General features: G+C 37.1%; 1 protein-coding gene across 3 annotated transcripts in view; it reads right to left on the bottom strand.

Moving 5' to 3' along the window:
* Positions 1–18,343, bottom strand: part of LOC136037729 (interferon-induced very large GTPase 1-like) — a 48,286-nt gene extending 29,943 nt beyond the window's left edge. For 2 of the 3 annotated variants that reach the window (XM_065720504.1, XM_065720503.1), the window contains exon 1: positions 18,263–18,343. The gene's annotated coding sequence lies outside the window, so the exon portion shown is untranslated. The remainder of the gene's footprint in view (positions 1–18,262) is intronic. The other variant, XM_065720505.1, reaches the window with a different exon arrangement.
* Between the last annotated feature and the right edge of the window lie 409 nt (positions 18,344–18,752).

Genomic DNA, 18,752 nt, shown 5'->3' with positions numbered 1-18,752 from the left:
TTTAGCTTTTTTATTTTTTTTATTAGTTTTTAGTTTTTTTGTAGTTTTTGCCTTTTTTTAGTTTTTTTAGTTTTTTAGCTTTTTTATTAGTTTTTAGTTTTTTTTGTAGTTTTTGCCTTTTTTTAGTTTTTTTAGTTTTTTAGCTTTTTTATTTTTTTTATTAGTTTTTAGTTTTTTTTGTAGTTTTTGCCTTTTTTTAGTTTTTTCAGTTTTGACGTCACCTGATCCAGTTTTTTCAGGTGACGTCACCTGATCCACGATCCACAGATCCACAGACAACTTATTTTTATATATATAGATAGTTTTTTTTTTTTTACTTATGTCCTGGTCGTCATTTATACTCCCTGTGTCCCGGTGCTTTGTTGATTGCTAATCGAACATTCCTTTTGTCCTGGTCGCTTTCTCTTTGAGTGTCGTCATTTATTAGTTTTTTCCTTTTTTTTTTAGTTTTTTATTGGTTTTTACCTTTATTTTAGCTTATTTTTCAGTTTTTTCCTTTTTTTTAGTTTTTTTTTATTTTTTATTTTTTTTAGTTTTTTACCTTTTTTTAGTTTTTTTAGTTTTTTTAGTTTTTTAGCTTTTTTACTTTTTTTATTAGTTTTTAGTTTTTTTTTGTAGTTTTTGCCTTTTTTTAGTTTTTTCACTTTTTTTTTTAGTTTTTTATTGGTTTTTACCTTTATAGTTTTTTTAGTTTTTTAGCTTTTTTATTTTTTTTTATTAGTTTTTAGTTTTTTTTGTAGTTTTTGCCTTTTTTTAGTTTTTTCAGTTTTGACGTCACCTAATCCAGTTTTTTCAGGTGACGTCACCTGACACATCCATCCATCCATCCACAGACAGACAACTTATTTTTATATATATAGATAAAGAACCTTTAGAGTACTTTTATAGTTCTAAATAGTGCATTTATGGTACCAAATGGCTTATTTTTAAGGTTTTTACTATTATTTTCACTTGAATCGGGAAAAATGGCTCTAAATTTGCCCCCCCCCCAGAAGTGCAGTATGAAAGTGCTACGTTGTGCTTATAACCGTCCCTTTGGAATTTCACATTATATATTGAAGCGAATGGGAATTCTATTGAAAGAAACGGGAATAGTATCAATAATTTTATTAATTTCCATATTTTCAGCGATTTCATCCTAACTCATGTTTGTCGCAGTTTTAGGTCAGTAAGCTCAAGCACTCTTGATGTCAGGGCCGCACCCAGGATTTTGTTCAGGAGGGGGTCATTTTTTTCGGGGGTGGGTAAAAATACTTTAAAACGGATCAAAAACTTGTTCATACGCATTTCTCTTATGTTTTTATGACCCAGATAAACATTTTAGGGGGGGGGCAAACCCCCTAACCCCCAGCCCATGCATGCGGCCTTGCTGGTGTACCATGATATATAAATTCCCAATATCAGTTACTTCCAGAATTCTGCCCTCCTTCGAAATCATTCCAATGTACGCGGCCGGCATAATGAGACCCAGAGCGCAACCAGGAAATTTTTCGTGGGAAGGGCACTACCAGTAGTGAGTTTTCATCAGCGCTCAATTGGGATCATCTCCCATTTTCAACTGTTTATGAATTTATCACTTGCTCCTGTGTCCAAGGGGGAACCATTGCCTTTCCTTCGGTGGTAAGGTCCATGGGCGACCTAAACACAGCTTTTTCAGTAATTTTCCGTGTTTATTTTTTAAACACTGACATATCTAAAAGTAAATACAAATCCGATTCTCACCAATAAGCAATTCAAATTAAGTTTTCCAAAATAGATTAAGACACGTATGACTTCCGAAACGCCCAGCTTACACATTTTTGTTTCTCAGTTCTGTACTCGTTAGTAAGTGTTGTACATTATGTTGGGCGATAATTTAATTAAACGATATATCGATATACCGATATGTTTACTTTCGATATTTGATCTAACGGTTCCGATATTTTTATTTGCTGTCAGATTACCTCCTAGTTTTGCCAAAGTTCAATAACAAAGATTGTAGTTAAATAGTATTTTGCACAATTTTTCCTGAACTTTTTTTCCGAATAATATTTTTTCCAGAGAATTGGCTCTGCCTTCCATTGATTAAATTAAAAAATAAAATCAAGTGAAAGCAAGGAGCAATATTACGACTTAAAAGAGCTGAAACTACCCCACATATGAGCAGGGTTACCCCCTCCGCAATACCTCGCTCTTCACGCAAAAGTCTTGTATTTTAGAAAAGTTCTTGCTTTAATTACACAGCCCTTGTATTTTAGGAGTTGTTCTTACAGGATTGGGACAAAAAGTCAAAATTTAGCGTAAAGAGTGAGGCATTGAGGAGGAGGCTTCCCCCATGTAAGGGATAATTTCGGCTTGTTTTAAGTTTTTATGTTACTCCTTACTTTTAGTTGAACAATGTTTTTTTTTAATTTCTTGATGTTTTTCCAATAAAGCTGGAGAACCTGCCTCTTCTCTTCATGAAAATCCTCCCCTACAAGAATTACTCTTTGGAAAGCTCCTTCCGCTTAAGGTCCCCCTTCTCCCAGACAATCCCATCCCTGCTGAAAATTTCTTGCAGACAATTCCACCTGGAAAATTATTTTTAGCCTTCTTTCATTTGAAAAAAGACTTGTTTTTCTTTTAATTTCTAATCATTTTTCAAATCATTCCGGATATCTTCCCTCCGCGGAATTTTTTTTGGAAACTTTCTCCTCCCAATATCCCAATTGCAAGTTTTTTCACGAAAAATTCCCCCATAGAGAATTTCTCCCATGGAAAATCCCTCCGACCATGGAAAAATCCCCCCAAACAATTTCAACCCCTTTGACAATTTTCCTCGGGTGACTTCCCCGGAATACCTCCGCATTTAAAATTGAATCAGCAAAGAAAGAAAAGTCAAATAAAAAAATTTCACACACATATTATTGTAAATTCCCCCGTGTAGAGTTTCCATTTGAAAGCTCATCCCAGGAAACTCCTCCCTACGGGAAACTCCCCCTTGAGAATTTCCCCCTCCCCTAAAAATGTATTTTCTTCCCAATAACAAATACTATATGTAAACTGAATCTGAATCTGATATGCAGAATCTGATGGTGCGATTTTCATTAAGATTCGTTGACTTTTTTCCTTTCTTCGAAAATCTTGCAAATTTTCTTAGGTTCGTAGCTTTTGCTGGGTAGTATTAAACTTGATGAAATTTATATATCTGGAATCAGCATAAACAGCCAATTCTTTTGATGTATCTATTGTTTTCAAAATTCCGTGTTAAAGCGTTTCAGTTGCTATTGGGCCGAGTGGCTCCTTACTTACAGTTCGTTACAAAGACCTGTTTGATTAACTGATAAGGCTTGGAATCCAATCCCAGAAGGGACACTGGGGACGGTCATTGAGATTAATTTTTAAGACAAGTTAGCATAGATATTTCAGAGATCCATATTACGAGACATCTTGAGGGGATCAATTTTTCTTGGAACTAATAACTCCCTACTGGAAATCTTGAGAGCCATGACAGATACGGCTGCTGGCGAAACCTGCCTCGCAATGACTAGTGAAACTTGGCCATGTAATCCCCACAAACCGGCTTGATTCTGTAGCGGTTGAATCACAGGGACTTTCACAGCACTTGCATCTTTTGATACAGATTCCGGCAAGGCCAAATCAATGTCGGAAATACACAATTTCTAGAAACGTGAATCGAGTTAGTGGCAATCGTGACGAGTATGATCTGAACAAGGCCTATAAGCCTAGAAGACATTTTATCTAGCCAAGCCTTTTGGACGTAATCAGCAACATTTGAGAGTCCATCCTCACTAAACGTGATTTCAGCTTGAGAATAGGCTATTTCCATGGATACAGCTATGTATACTGAGTGTCAGCATGTATGTGTCACTGAATTGAAGACATTATTCTTCTTCTTCTCGGCCATTTACGAAACAGTTTCTTATGTTGGATTTTACCAGGAAATTCCGAAAATATCCAAATATCGTTTTCGATATTTTCGATATTCGAAATCGATATTTGGTCCGATATATTGATACCAAATATCGTCCAACTCTATTGCACACATCTACTCTCTTTAAGTAAGCAATAATGGTTTATATATGTATGTGTTATATATTACGTAAGTAACGACTTCGTGAAATTCGTTTAGATTCCTCATTTTGAGCCTTCAGCTTTTTCTTAACTGGATCTAGTATAACGATCCCTGCGCAATCAGATAGCAGAGTCACTCAAATATGACAATATATTGTGTATGGCGATGCAATTTTTTTTATCAAAAATTGTATTTTATTTTAGATATTATTTTTATTTTACTACAAAAGGCACTGGCTAGAACAATTTCCTTTCAAATGGGCCCTTAGATAGAATGACGTCCCAGTGCTCCACTAGCGGTGAAGAAGGAAAGAAAAGAGTACGTATCAGCGCTCCCCAGGCGAAATAGTGATTTCCTCGTATTTCAAGCCAGGGGGCTATAACTTACCTGTGTAGGGTTTTTGGCAATGGTATACTTTCTGTTTTGATACGATGCCATTTTTGAGGGGTTATTTTTATAACAATCACTTTCATTTGAAACACGAATATTTTTCAAAAACCCCAAAAAATTGTTTTCGCCAAAAATATATGCAACAAATAGGTTCCTCCATGAATCAGCTACAAACGTAACTACAATTTTTGTAGAAAAATCAGCAACAAATTTTCCTGGCACTCAAAATGAACAGAAATTACAATAATAGTCGAGTCAAACACAAAAAGAGCAAAATTTAACATGAGTAGGGCTGATTACCCCCATCCCTTCTTAAGACCAGAACATAATTTGCGCCTTACTGAAAAAAAACGACAAACAAAAACAAATTACCGTGGATGGTCAGTTTAATTGACAAATGCTCATATTTATTCCTTAAAGTTTTGATAACTTTTCACCTCCTTGATTAGACCATCTGGGGGGGGGGTAGAGGGACGGCTATTTCGGAAACAATTAGGAAAATAGATATTTTTAACTTACGATCGGGTGATCGGAACTTATTGAAATTCGATATTTAGAAGAACCTCGTGTCTCAAGAGCTTTTATTTTGAATCCCGACCAGATCCGGTGACATTGGGAGAGTTGGAGGAAGAAACCAGAAATCTTTGTAAACGCTTAGAGAGAGAGATCGAGATGAAACTTGGTGGGAAGTTTTGGGGGGACTTCTAGTGCTTTGGCGAGTTCGGTGCTTCTGGACATGCAAGGACGATGAAAAATGGTAAGCGTGTCAGGAACCAGCAGAAATTGACTTGATAACAGTCGCTTCCCCGATTCGACCATCTGGGGGGGGGCGTGAGGTTTGGCAAATCGTGAAAATTGAGGTATGTTATGAAACTTTATATTTAGAAAGATCGCAGGTCTCAGATGCTCTATTTTCAATTCGGATCGGATCCAAGGACATTGGAGGGTGGAGGGGGGAAACGGAAATCTTGAAAACCAGAAATCTTGGAAAACACTTAGAGTGGAGAGATCGAGATGAAACTTGATGGGAATAAGCACAAGTTCTAGGTACGTGTATGACATAACCAGACTAAATTCGATCTCCTTGGGGGAGTTGAGGAAATTTCTAGATATTTGGCGAGTTCAAGAATAAGCACAAGTTCTATATAAGTGATTGACATAACCGGACCGGATCCGATCTCTTTGGGGGAGTTGGAGGGATTTCTAGTGCTTTGGCGAGTTTTTCAGTACCGAGTACTGAGTCTCTCTATTTAACTCTAGTATCAAGTCTAATTTTAGGTTCCGACCTCGTCACAAAAGCCATATGAGCTCTTGGCTCTTGTTTTCAATGAGAATCCATAGTATGGGTTTCTTTTTGTATAATTGAGAAACTTTTTCAACAAGTTTTAAACCTGACAAAAACAGTGTTTTTAATTTAATTTTATAGCTTCAGAAATTGACCTGAAAAATAAAACTTGAAATCATTCCCAAAAGATTCAATCTCTTTGACAACCTGGAAACACTTACACTCTTTTTTATTTGTTTAAATTGTAAAAGCAGAAGCAGTAATAGCAGTATCGCCGAAAGTTTCAACTTAATACCATCATTCGTTCTCAACATATTTCTAAAGTGTTTTATTGGCAACGATAGACACAATGTCTTTCGATTTATTTCAAAGCAACATTTTTATTTTAAAGCACAACGGGCCAATTGCATAATTGTGGGGGTTGACATGCCTAATATCTCTAAAGACATAGTTGCTGGACTATTCTACTATGCTGAACAAAATAGCTGTCTCAAAATTTTGACTGGATGCGTTTGAAAAATAAATGGGCTTGAGAGAAGGCCTGGTTGCCCTCTAATCTCTTGTTGCTATTTAAAAAGGGCACCAGAACTTTTAATTTTGAACTGAATTAGCTCCTTTAAAAGTTTCAGTGATATTTCTAGCTATTATGGATTGGTGCTGCTTATGATATTGCTTGTATGTCATTTTGAAAACCTGTTTTTTCCATGTGTTGTTATGTCATTTGAATACAGTTTTTTCCTTTAATCGAAACTCCTAAACGTTCTCTAAAAGTTCCATCTTAATACCTTTAGTGTCATTTGTTACCTTAACTATAGTTGTGGTATAAGCATATATACAGTGCCCTCTGGCTAGTGCAAAATCCTACAACTTACACTTAAGGTCTAAATTAGTAATATAAGCGGTTCTTCAGATATTGCTTTGTCACCTTTTTGAAAGTCCACATATTCATAGTTTGTTTTGATTTAGTTCAAAATCCGCCGAAATATTCCTTAAAAGCTTCACCTGAATACCCTTAGCTTGTGCAGGAGTAATGGTTATAGCAGTATTAGTAGCAGTATGTGCATTGCACCTTTGATTTCTTTAACATCCCCTTCAATACAAACTGAAAGTTTCAGCTTAATATATATCATCAATCATTCCTGAAGCATTTCTGATGCATCCGCTTGACAACCTGTGGGGGCATAGTGTATTTCGATTTAGTTCCATTGAGTTTCTATGTTTCCCGAATTTTTCGCCTCAATATCCCTAGTTTTAACAGCAGTAGTAGTAGTAGTAGTAATAGAAGTAGAATTAATTGTAGTAGCCTAAACTTTAGTGGCAGTAGTAGTAATAGAAGTAGCAATATTAGTAACAGTAGCAGTAATATGAGTAGAAACAGTAGCATTAGGATGCAAGTATTTTCTTTCGGTTAGTTTACCATCCCTCACAACAAGCCCTGTTAGTTTCAACTTCAATCACCAAACTGTTCCTAAGATATTGCTGTTACATCCTTTTGACAACCTGCATACAGAGGGCGTGTTCTGATTGAGTTCATCTTCCCCTCAAAATTTCTTGAAAATTTGACAAATGAGCCTCTTTTAAAGTTCAAACGACCACCCTTCCGTAAAAACCTTATATAACCCTTGGGCAAAACTTACAACCTTTACCCCCCGACTCCGGGGGATTCGATCCACCCCAAAGGCCTTATTATAAAATCTTTGGACTATTTTTGAACAAATGGCTAACTCAAACTTTTTATCGGATGCACAGTAGTATGAGTAGAAGCAGTAGCATTAGGATGGAAGTGTTTTACTATCCCTCGCAACAAGCCCTGTTAGTTTCAACTTCAATCGCCAAACTGTTCCTAAGATATTGCTTTTACATCCTTTTGACAACCTGCATACAGAGGGCGTGTTCTGATTCAGTTCATCTTCCCCCTAAAAATTTCTTGAAAATTTCACCTTCATGCCCTTAGGCACGGTTGTAATAGTAGTCACAGTAGTAGTATTGATATTGCTAGCTATAGCATTGAATAGCAGTAGTACTACTAGCAGCAGTAGCATTAACCTAATACCTTTTTTGGTCAGTTGAACATCCCCCTCATCAAGTCCTAGAAGTTTGAATTTAATACAATTAGCCATTGCTTTAACATTGCATGCTGATATGTCCTTTTGATAACCTGCATATTCATCTACTTCTTGAAATTTGCATCTCAATGCTCTTATCCCTACAAGTAGCTGCAATAGAAGTAGTAGTAGTAGTAAATATAGCAGTAACCATATTATTAGCAGTAGTGTGCACACATTGCCATTTCCCCTTTAAGAAGTCTCTGGAAGTTCCAACTTAATACCCGAATCAATTCTCGAGATACGCTATTTCGACAATTTGCATGTACATAGCGTCTTTTGATTTAGTTCAAATTTTCCCTTAATACTGTAAACGGAGTAGTGTGATAGTAGTAGTGGTGGTAGTGTAGTAATGTTGGTAGCATGCAACTATTTCCTATTTGATCATCTCCCTAATCATTTTCTGAATTTTCCGAATCAATATACACAGTTATTCCTGTTTTGTACCCTTTTGACAATCTGTATAAACATGACGTGTTTTGATTTAGTTCGACACACACCTCAACATGAAAGACTCACCTGAATACCCTTTGTATTTTTGGAAGGAAAAGTTCAAACATGAATACCTTTCTCACTAAAATATACTATGTGTAAACAATAAAGGAATTGGCTAACTTACAGCTGTTGTCCTGAGAACTGTAGGGAGGTTGACATCCCAAAAGACATATTTACTGGACCTTTCAACAATGCTGAGCCAAATAGCTCTCTTAAAATTTCGATCGATTAAGTTTTGGGGAATGATCGGTTTGGGGGAGGGGCTGACGTCCCTGTATTCATTTTTGACTCTTAAAAACGGCACTAAACCTTCGGACTTCCAATCAAATGACCTCCGTTCGATCCCATGTTTACACCACTACCCGTTCCGTAAAAACCTTTTATGCCCTGGGACTAACTTATAACCCTTGCCCATGGGCTCTGGGGGATTTTGTCCACCCTAAAGACATTGTTTATATGATTTTAGGACTATTTGTAACACAATGGCTATCTCACAATTTAAATTGAATGCATTTTCGGAAGAGGATGTCAGGGAGGAGGGTTAGTTGCCCTCCATCATGTTTGACTCTTAAAAGGGAAATATATATTTCAAAACAAATGAGCCTCTTCTAAAGTTCAAACGACCACCCCTTCTGTAAAAACTTTATATAACCCTAGGGCATAACTTACAACCTTTACCCCCAGACTATGGGGGATTCGACCCACCCCAAAGGCCTTATTATAAGATCTTTGGACTATTTTTGAACAAATGTTTTGAACTCAAACTTTTTATCGGATGCATATGTAGAAAATACGACCTAAGGGGGGGGGGCGGCTGCCCCCGATCATTTTGACTTTTGAGAAGAGAACTAGAGAACTAAGCGAATATAATTTTCACTTTAATGAAAAAAAAATACAAATGAATGGGCATTGTCAGTTTAATATACATATGATGATCTTTATTCCTTAAACTATTTAATTTATTAAAGTTATAAAAGAGAAAATATTTAAAAAAAAATTCAGTTAAATGCAAATTATGTTCTGGCCTTGGGAAGGCATAGCGGTTTTGAGCCCTATTCATGTTAATTTCTGCTCTTTTTGAATTTGACTTGGTTATTTATTATAATTTCTGTTCGTTTTAGGTTTCATTTATTTATTGAAGCTGATTTGTGGTAGTTTTACGCTTGGTAGACTATTTTATTCTATTTTTGCCCATTTTTGGTTTAATGGAGTTCTTTATTTTTCTTTGAAAAACTTATTTTGTGGAAGTTTTTTTTAAATTAATTTCTGTTTGTTTTAGACTGAAATAGTCTTTTCAGGGAAAAAATAGTAATTTAAATATTTTCAATTTTTCTTTAAGCATTTATAGTTTGGCCTGCTATTTGTATGCTGGAGAAAATCTTTCAATAATTTTTAAGCAAAAACACCCTTTGAAAAATCTTGACACAAATAGTAGTGTGTAATCTAGTTTTATACCTCCTCTAATAGACCTGAAAAATAAAACTTGATACCATTCGCAAAACAATCTATCTATGTTCTTTGACAGCTTGGATACACTTATACCCTTTTGATTTAGTTAAACTTGAAGAGCAGAAGCGGCAATAGAAGTAGCCCAGAAAGTTTGAACAAAATACCCTCAGTCGTTCTTGGGATACTGCTGAGATGTCTAATTGGCAATCAGCATAAGCACAGTGTTTTTTGATTTAATGTTAAGGGACCATTTAATTTTTAAACATAATGGGCAAATTGCAAAACTGTGGGGGTGATTTACGCAATAGCCCTAGAGATATAGTTACAAGACTGTTCAGCTATGCCGAACAAAATGGCAATCTTAAATTATGATTGGAAGTCTTTGGAAAATTATGAGCTAAAGAGGAGGGCTGATTGCCCTCCAATCACTTTCGATTCTTAAAAAGAGTACTAGAACTTTTAATTTCCTATCGAATTAGGTTCTTTAAAATATCAATGATATTACAAGCTATAATAGAGCAGCTATGGTTATGATATTGCTTATATACCCTTTTAATGCTTGCATGCGTATAGTTTTTTTTCGTTTCATTGAATCTCCCCCAAAATGTTTCAACTTAAAGCCCTTAGTGTCGTTAGTTACAGTAACCGTAGAAGTAGTATCGAAAATATACACATTGTGTCTTCTGGCTAGTTCAAAATCTGTCACTCTTACCCTGAAAGGTCTAATTTAATAATGTAAGCCGTTATTGTGATATTACTTTGTCACCATATTGACAATCTACATGATCATTGTTCGTTTTGATTTAGTTAGGCATCCACCTAAACATCCTTTGAAAAAATAGTAAAAAAAAAGTAAGTAAGACGGCACTAGTCCATTAAGGTCCAAACCGGCGGAGCTGATCTCCGTTTCATGGCCCTTTAGCCAGGAAGTGCAATAGGGGGATGGGGGCCAACCATCCTGTGCTTTCACACACCCTTCCTGCTTACCTTCCCCAGATTTCTCCAAGTACCCATTTAGAGCTCGGTCGACTCTGGCTGAGCTTACAGAGTAAGGCCACTGCCCCCGTCTTAAACTAAATAACTGGTCACAACTGGGATTGAACCCGTGCCCCTTGGACACCGCCAGCGTGCCAACCACTCAGCCAGGACGGCCTTAAATATTCTTTAAAGCAGCGTTAATAGCACTATGCACATAGCAACTTTTTTTCAACAAACGATTCTTAAAAAGAGTACTAGAACTTTTAATTTCCTATCTTTGCTACAAACCATTAGAAAAGGAAGAGAGAAAAAAAAATAGGTCTTCGTTTCAAAGCAAACGAATATTCTGTATAATGTAGGAATCCCTATTGAATACTTCAACAAACGATGAAATTCTTAACTTAATACCATCAACCGGTCCAGAAGCATTGATGATACGTCCTATTGACAACCTATGCGGGCATAGTATGTTTTTATTTTTCAATGCAGTTACAATTGCCCAAAATTTTTGCCCTAATACCCTTAGGTTTATTAGCAGTAGTAGCAGCACCAGTAATAATAGTAGTAGCAATAGGAGTAAAGTTAATAGTACTAGTCTTAGATTTAGCAGCAGTAGCAATAATAATAATAGTATCTATAGCAGTAGTTGTAGGAGTAGAAGCAGTAATATGATGATGCAAATATTGACTTTTAGCTAGTTCAACATCTCCCACAACAAGCGTAGTAACTTTTAACTTTACACACGAAACTGTTCCTAAGATATTCGTGATATGCCCTTTTGACAACCTGCACACGGATGTCATTTTGTCATCCATGAAAAAGAAATTTTCTGAAAAATTCTCTGAAAATTTCACCTTCATACCCTTAGGTATAGTTGTAATAATAGTTACAACAGTAGTATAACTACTCAACATTGTGAGAAGTTTCTTCTCTTCCACCAATGGGATGATATCTGCTGGGGTTTGTGGAGTTGATGCATTCTTTTCTGCCTTTTTTTCGTCTTTTGTCTATAATGATTTCAAGTAGTGTTATGGGGTACCCATAAATAAGGACATTTCATAATAAATTAAGGACATTTTATTTTGCAATGGGTGCCCCATAAAATTACTTGAAGCTGAAACTTTTTACTGTAATATCCTAAATTTTAAGATTGAGTGGCAAACTGAAAAGAATCCTTAAAAAAACATAAATATACTGTTTTGAATAAAGGGACAGTCTCAAAATTCCTATCGGATGCATCTTGGGATAGCACAACGTATATGTGTCTGTGGGGAAAGGGGTTCAGCTACGCTCTGATCACTTTGACTTTTAAAAAGGACACTAGAACTTCTGATTGCTAATCCAATGAGTTCCCTCCAAATCATATACGATCACAAACTCCCATAGGGCATAACTTGCAACCCTAACCCTGTGCTGTAGGGGGAGAGGGCTGTCTTCCTCAAAGACATAATTTCCAGACTCAACAACTTCGATGAGCAAAATCGTTATCTCCAAATTTTGATTTGAGATGTTAAGGGAAATGAAGATTGTGGAGGAGGGAAGCTGGATGCTCTCAAATTACTTTGACTCTTAAAAAGGGTATTAAAACTTCCGATATCAGATCAAATGAGTCCCATCTGAAGTTTGTACGATCACCAATTCCATAAAAACCTCATATGGACTCATGGCATAGCTCATATCCCTATCCTCAGGGCGCTGGGGGGTTGTGTCAACCCTAGAGGCATTATTATATGTTCTTTGGACTACTTTGAACAAAATCTCAATCTCATATTTTAATCAGATATGTTGGGTAAGAAGAAGGGTTTTCGGGGTGGGGGACTAAATTCCCTCCGTCACTTTTGACGCTTAAAAAGGAACTAGAACTTCTAATTGTCAACTAAATGAGCCTCTTCTCAAGTTACACAACCATCCCTTCCATAAAAACCATAAATGCCCGGCGGCATAGTTTACAATCCTCGCCCCCAGGCTCAGATGGTTTATATGAAGCCCAAGACCATTGTTATATGATCATTGGACTATTTTGAATTAAGACTGTCTCAGAATTTCTACTGAATGAGTTTAGGAAAACACGACCTGGTGGGGAGGTAGCTACCCTTTGACTATTACAAGGGGCACTAGAAATTCTGATTGCCAATCCAATGAGTGCCCTCCAAAGTATATACGACCACCCTTTCTATTAAACCTTAGCCTATATGCCCCCAGGGCATAACTTAAAACCCTTGCCCCGAGAGCTGTGGAGCGGGGGTGTCTTCCTCAAAGACATAATTTCCGGACTCTTCATCTACAATGAATAAAACTGATATCTCCAAATTTTGATTTGATGTCTTTGGGGATATGATAGCGGGGAGAAGGGCTGATTGCTCCTAAATCACTTTTGACTCTTAAAAAGGGCACTATAGCTTCCAATTTCAAATCATATCAGCCCCATCTGAAGTTTATAGAACAACTCATTCCATAAAAACCTTATATGCCAGAAGGGCATGACTTACAACCCTATCCCCAGGGCACTGGATGGTTGTGTCAACCCTAGAGGCATTGTTACATGTTCTTTGGACTATATTGAGCAAAATCGCTATCTCACAATTTTAATTAGATTGATTCGGTGAAGAGAGGTTGTCAGGGGACAGCTGCCCTCCGCCACATTTGACTCTTAGAAGGGAACTAAAACTTCCTGGGGGATCGTTTCAACTCCAAAAGCCTTGTTTTATGGTATTTGGACTATTTTGAATAAAATAGCTATCTCAATGTTTTTATTAGATGCATTTTGGGACAGTACGACGTGTTTGTGTGCGGGGGGAGTAGTTGCCCTCTGATCACTTTGACTCTTAAAGAGGGCACTAGAGCTTCTGATTACCAATCGAATGAACCCCCTTCGAAGTTTATATGACCGCACTTTCTATAAACAAGAGCTAAGAGCTCATATGGCGCTTGTGACGAGGTCGGAAGAGCCAAGAACCAGGAGATCATATGGCATGAGCTCTAGCAAAATTCTAAGAATCAATAGATTGATTTAAAAGGGAAATTAGAGGCTTAATACCGGTCAGGATTTAAAATAAGAGCTCTTAGTCACGAAGTACATTCTAAATATCAAAATTCATTTAGATCCGATCACCCACTCGTAAGTTAAAAATACCTAAATTTTTTCTAATTTTTCCTCTCCCTTCAGCCCCTCAGATGGTCGAATCGGGGAAAACGACTTTATCAAGTCAATTTGTGCAGCTCACTTACACGCCTACCAACTTTCATCGTCCTAGCACGTCCAGAAGCACCAAACTCGCCAAAGCACTGAACCCCATCCCCTAACTCTCCCGAAGAGAGCGGATCCAATCCGGTTACGTCAATCACGTATCTACTACATTTGCTTATTCTACCCACCAAGTGTCATCCCCATCTCTCCACTCTAAGCGTTTTCCAAGATTTCCGGTTTCTCCCTCCAACTCCCCCCAAGGTCAACAGATCTGTTCGGGATTTGAAATAAGAGCTCTGAGACATGAGTTCCTTCTAAATATCAATTTTCATTAAGATCCGGTCACCAGTTCTTAAGTTAAAAATACCTCAATTTTTCTAATTTTTCCAAATTAACAACTCCCAGCTCCCCCAAAGAGAGCGGATTCAGTCCGGTTATGTCAATCACGTATCTAGTGCTTATTTTCCCCACCAACTTTCGTCCCGATCTCTCCAAGCGTTTTTCCAAGATTTCCGGTTTCCAATATTTTTGTTTCCCCCCTCCAGCCCCCTATGTCCGCGGATACGATTCGAATTGAAAATGGAGCATCTGAGACATAAAATCTTTCTTTGTATCAAGTTTCATCAAGATCCGATCACACATTCGTAAGATAAAGATGCCTCAATTTTCACGTTTTCCAAGATTTCCGGTTTTCCCGTCCACCCTCCCCCCAATGTCACCGGATCTGGTCGGGATTTAAAATAAGAGCTTTAAAGCACAATATCCGTCTAAATATCAAATTTCATTAAGATCTGATCACGCGTTCGTAAGTTACAAATATGTACATTTTTTCTAATTTTTCCGAATTACTCCCCCCCCCCCCAGCTCCACCACAGAGAGCATATCCGGTCCGGTTATGTCAGTCACGTATCTTAGACTTGGGCTTATTCTTCCCAACAGTTTTATCCTGATCTCTCCGCTTTAAGCGTTTTCCAAGACTTCCGGTTCTCCCCTCCTCCCAATGACACTGGATCCAGTCAGGGTTTATAATAAGATGTCTGAGTTACGAGGTTCTTCTAAATATGAAATTTCATTAAGATCCGATCACTTCTTCGTAAGTTAAAAATACCTCATTTTTTCTAATTTTTCAGAATTAACCCCCCGCCCCAAACTCCCACAAAGAGAGTGGATCACTTCCGGTTATGTCAATCACATATCTAGAACTTGAGCTTATTTCTCCCACCAAGTGTCATCTCGATTCCTCCACTCTAAGCGTTTTCCAAGATTTTAGGTCCCCCCCAACTTCCCCCAATGTCGCCGGATCCGGTCGGGATTTAAAATAAGAGCTCTGAGACACGATATTCTCCCGAACATCAAATTTCATTAAAATCTGATCATCCGTTCGTAAGTTAAAAATACCCCATTTTTTCAATTTTTTCGATTTAACCGTCCCCCCACTCTCCCCCAGATGATCAAATCTCGGAAACGACAATTTCTGATTTATTCTGGTCTGGCTCCTGATACGCCTCCCAAATTTCATCGTCCTAGCTTATCTGGAAGTGCTTAAAGTGGCAAAACCGGGACAGACAGACAGACCGACCGACAGACCGACCGACAGATTTTGTGATCGCTATATGTCGCTTGGTAGATACCAAGTGCCATAAAAACATTATATGCTCCAAGGGCATAATTTATAACCCCTACGCCGAGGGCTTGGAGGAGGGGTTTGTCATCCTTAAAGACATAATTTTCGGACCTTTCAACTAAGTTGAACCGAATGGCGATCCCACAATTTTGATTGGAAGTGTTTGGGGTTCACTCTTTAGTAGTTGTAGCTATCGCTGCAACCATGATGATCCTAATTCTATACCAGGTTGTAATTTGTCTAATAGTGCTCCTGTTTTACTCTCAAATTACCCAACAATAAAACAATTATATATATGATTGCATTCTAGATAGGGGTTTTACATTCAGTAAAGAATTCAGATTCAGTAAGAAAACTAACGATCATAAGAAGTATGGAACTCTGTCAACCAGTCCCTGAAGCACAGCTTATATACCAATACAGTTATGAAAACTCGATTTATTTTCGGGACAAAGTAGGCTGTAGCGATGCTAGCGGCTGGAGACAGGAAACTGGTATTGGTATCTAAGCTGTGGCTGGTACCTTATCCTTATTGCTAGGCAAAACAAAATTGCATCCCCGCCTATGGTGTTGTAGTACGATCTACGCGTCGGAGCGCGGGCTTGGAGGAGGCGCCAAGTTCAGAGCTCTGTACCAAAAGCTTCTCATGGACAAGATAGGAGTTTTCATAACTGTATTGTTACCTAAGCTGTGCCCTGAAGTTAAATATATACAAAAGTATACAAACTTTAACATAATTCAAAAGAGGGTTTACAAGGCGTTACCGAGCGTAGCGAAATTCTGCCCGGGAAAGACATCTACTAGAATATTTTTACTATCTGACTTTTGTACTAAACGAAGTCTTTACGTGTTTTGAGCCAAAGAACTTCGTTAAATCCGGATTTACGATGCTTCAAAGGAATTGGGAAAACTGCGTCTTGAATTTGAAAAAAAAATCCTAATTAGGCTTAAATTCTTGGTAAAATTTCCAATTCACTGATTATTGAGATAGCTACAGAAATAAGCATACCTTTAGAATCCGAATTTTGCCCAAAATCCAAATATAACATTCACTTCCTTCGCAAATTTTTGACCACTTCCAAGTGGTCGAATATTAGTCCTGGATTGTATATTATATTAAATTTCTGGTACTAGAACATAATATTAACCACACTGTTGTTGTTGATCTGTTGTAAAGCCGGTTTCTTTGTGTGCACTTGGAGATAATTAGCTTAGCCTGAGATAAACTACTATGAAGGTATATTTTAATTAAACATTGAATATATAGAATTGGTTAGGTTAGGTATTAAATATAATGCGTTCTGGGCGGCCTTTCCATAATTCTCTGTTGTAGTTTTTTTTGTAATTTTGTTACTAAAGTATTATATTTTCATATTTTGGTATATTGGATTATGATTAACCAAACTTTTCTTCTTGAGTGTTGGCGATGTAATACGTCAACTTTTCTTTACACAACTCTTCCCTTCAAATTAATTTAACGGTTTATCAAAATAATGAAAAGATCAAGCCTATATACAACCCAGGGTATATATTCGACCGTTCAGGAGAAGGGGGGTTAAAGTAAGGTAAGACTGTTTTACTTTGATTCAGGATGAAATTCCGATTTATAGACAGTTGAGATAACTGTCTATCTTAGTTATCTCAATAATCAGAGAACCGAAACATATACGAAAATCTTTCTCAAGTCATTAGAATCGTGTTTTCAAAACCGAAAGTCAAATAAAAGAAAAGTTGGGAAATATATACGGGGTTCCAAAACTGAGTAAAATGGTGAATCAAGGTGAAAAATATGGTCGAAATGGGCAACCCCCAGCCACGGTGACCCCGATTGGTCTAAAGGCTAAATTATATCCCGAGAAGGTATTTTGAAGTACCCACCTCCACTCCTTCTTCCTCCTGAAATTCGCCTACATGACAGGTATATACCTATTGAAATTTTGACAAAACAACATTTACCTTAATTTTCAGTTACCAGTTGCTTTTCCTCTGCCTTTAGTTCTGAAAATGCAATTCCTGTTATTTGAGTAGAATTTTGAGCCGTATCAATGTTTTTTTTTCTAAAATTTAGGAAATGTATTTGCATATCTTAAAACCTTATAAATTGGGAATGAGCAAAAATGTGAAGCTGCAATTTTTGTTGTACTCTAAAGCTAAAAACAATTTTGTTCTACTTCATTCAAGCAGAAGATCTATTTTGCAAGATTTCACTTTTATAACACATATATTTTTGAAGGTCAGGGCCCTCTAGAGGGAGAAGTGGAGGTAGGTACTTCAAAATACCTTCCCGGGATATACTTCAGCCTGTAGACCCATCCCTGAAAGTTTCATTTTCCTAACCTAACCCCTTTCTGAGATAGCAAGAAGTCAATTAACTAGAATTTTACCATAATTTTTTTATGCTTCACTTAAGCTGAAGATCTATTTTGCAAGGTTTCACTTTTAAAGAAATATTTTTAAAGGTCATCACAGGTCAGTACCCTCTAGTGGCGATAGATACTTCAAAATACCTTCCCGGGACATACTTTATTCTGTAGACCCATCCCAGAAAATTTCTTTTTCCTAACCTAACTACTTTCCAAGATAGCAAAATTTATAACCGAATTTATTAGATATATATATATATATCGAAGATATAACAATGTACTTGACCAGGCTATTTTTTATCTAGTTTAATAAAGCTATTAGAAAAACATACCAAACTCACTCGTTCTAAACTTCACGTTGTTCTCCCTCTGAGCTTACAAACAGAACTAAACTTGTAATATGCGATTTGCTGTATGAGCAAGTTGATAAAGGCACAAAATAACCATTCTGTAGTATTCGTGTGCTTTATCTAAAACAAATCCTTTACAAACAACACTGAGTTATGGATGCATTTCTTTCACGAATTGAAATTAATTACGAGTTTAATTGTGGTTGATTAAATATGCAAAATAAGGTGATGAAAAGGGTAATAATACCAAGAAGCGGTTCCAGTTGGGGGGGGGGACTCTCTAGATGTAGAAAAATGCCCTATTTTAGAATTTTCACTGAATAATGCCTTAGAAAATGGCCCCCCCCCCCTAAAGTTTGAAAAATATAGTTGGCCCCTACATTCTCGTGAGTTAGGGCTACCGATAACAGGTTACGGCATTAAGGCAGACAAGCCGGACAGCTGATTCTTACAGGAAGCTGGTTGGGCCAGG

The sequence above is a fragment of the Artemia franciscana genome, chromosome 17, assembly GCF_032884065.1.
Source record: "Artemia franciscana chromosome 17, ASM3288406v1, whole genome shotgun sequence".
Taxonomy (NCBI): Eukaryota; Metazoa; Arthropoda; class Branchiopoda; order Anostraca; family Artemiidae; genus Artemia; species Artemia franciscana.
The sequence above is the reverse complement of the archived record's forward strand: the minus strand, read 5'-3'. Positions and strand labels throughout refer to the sequence as shown.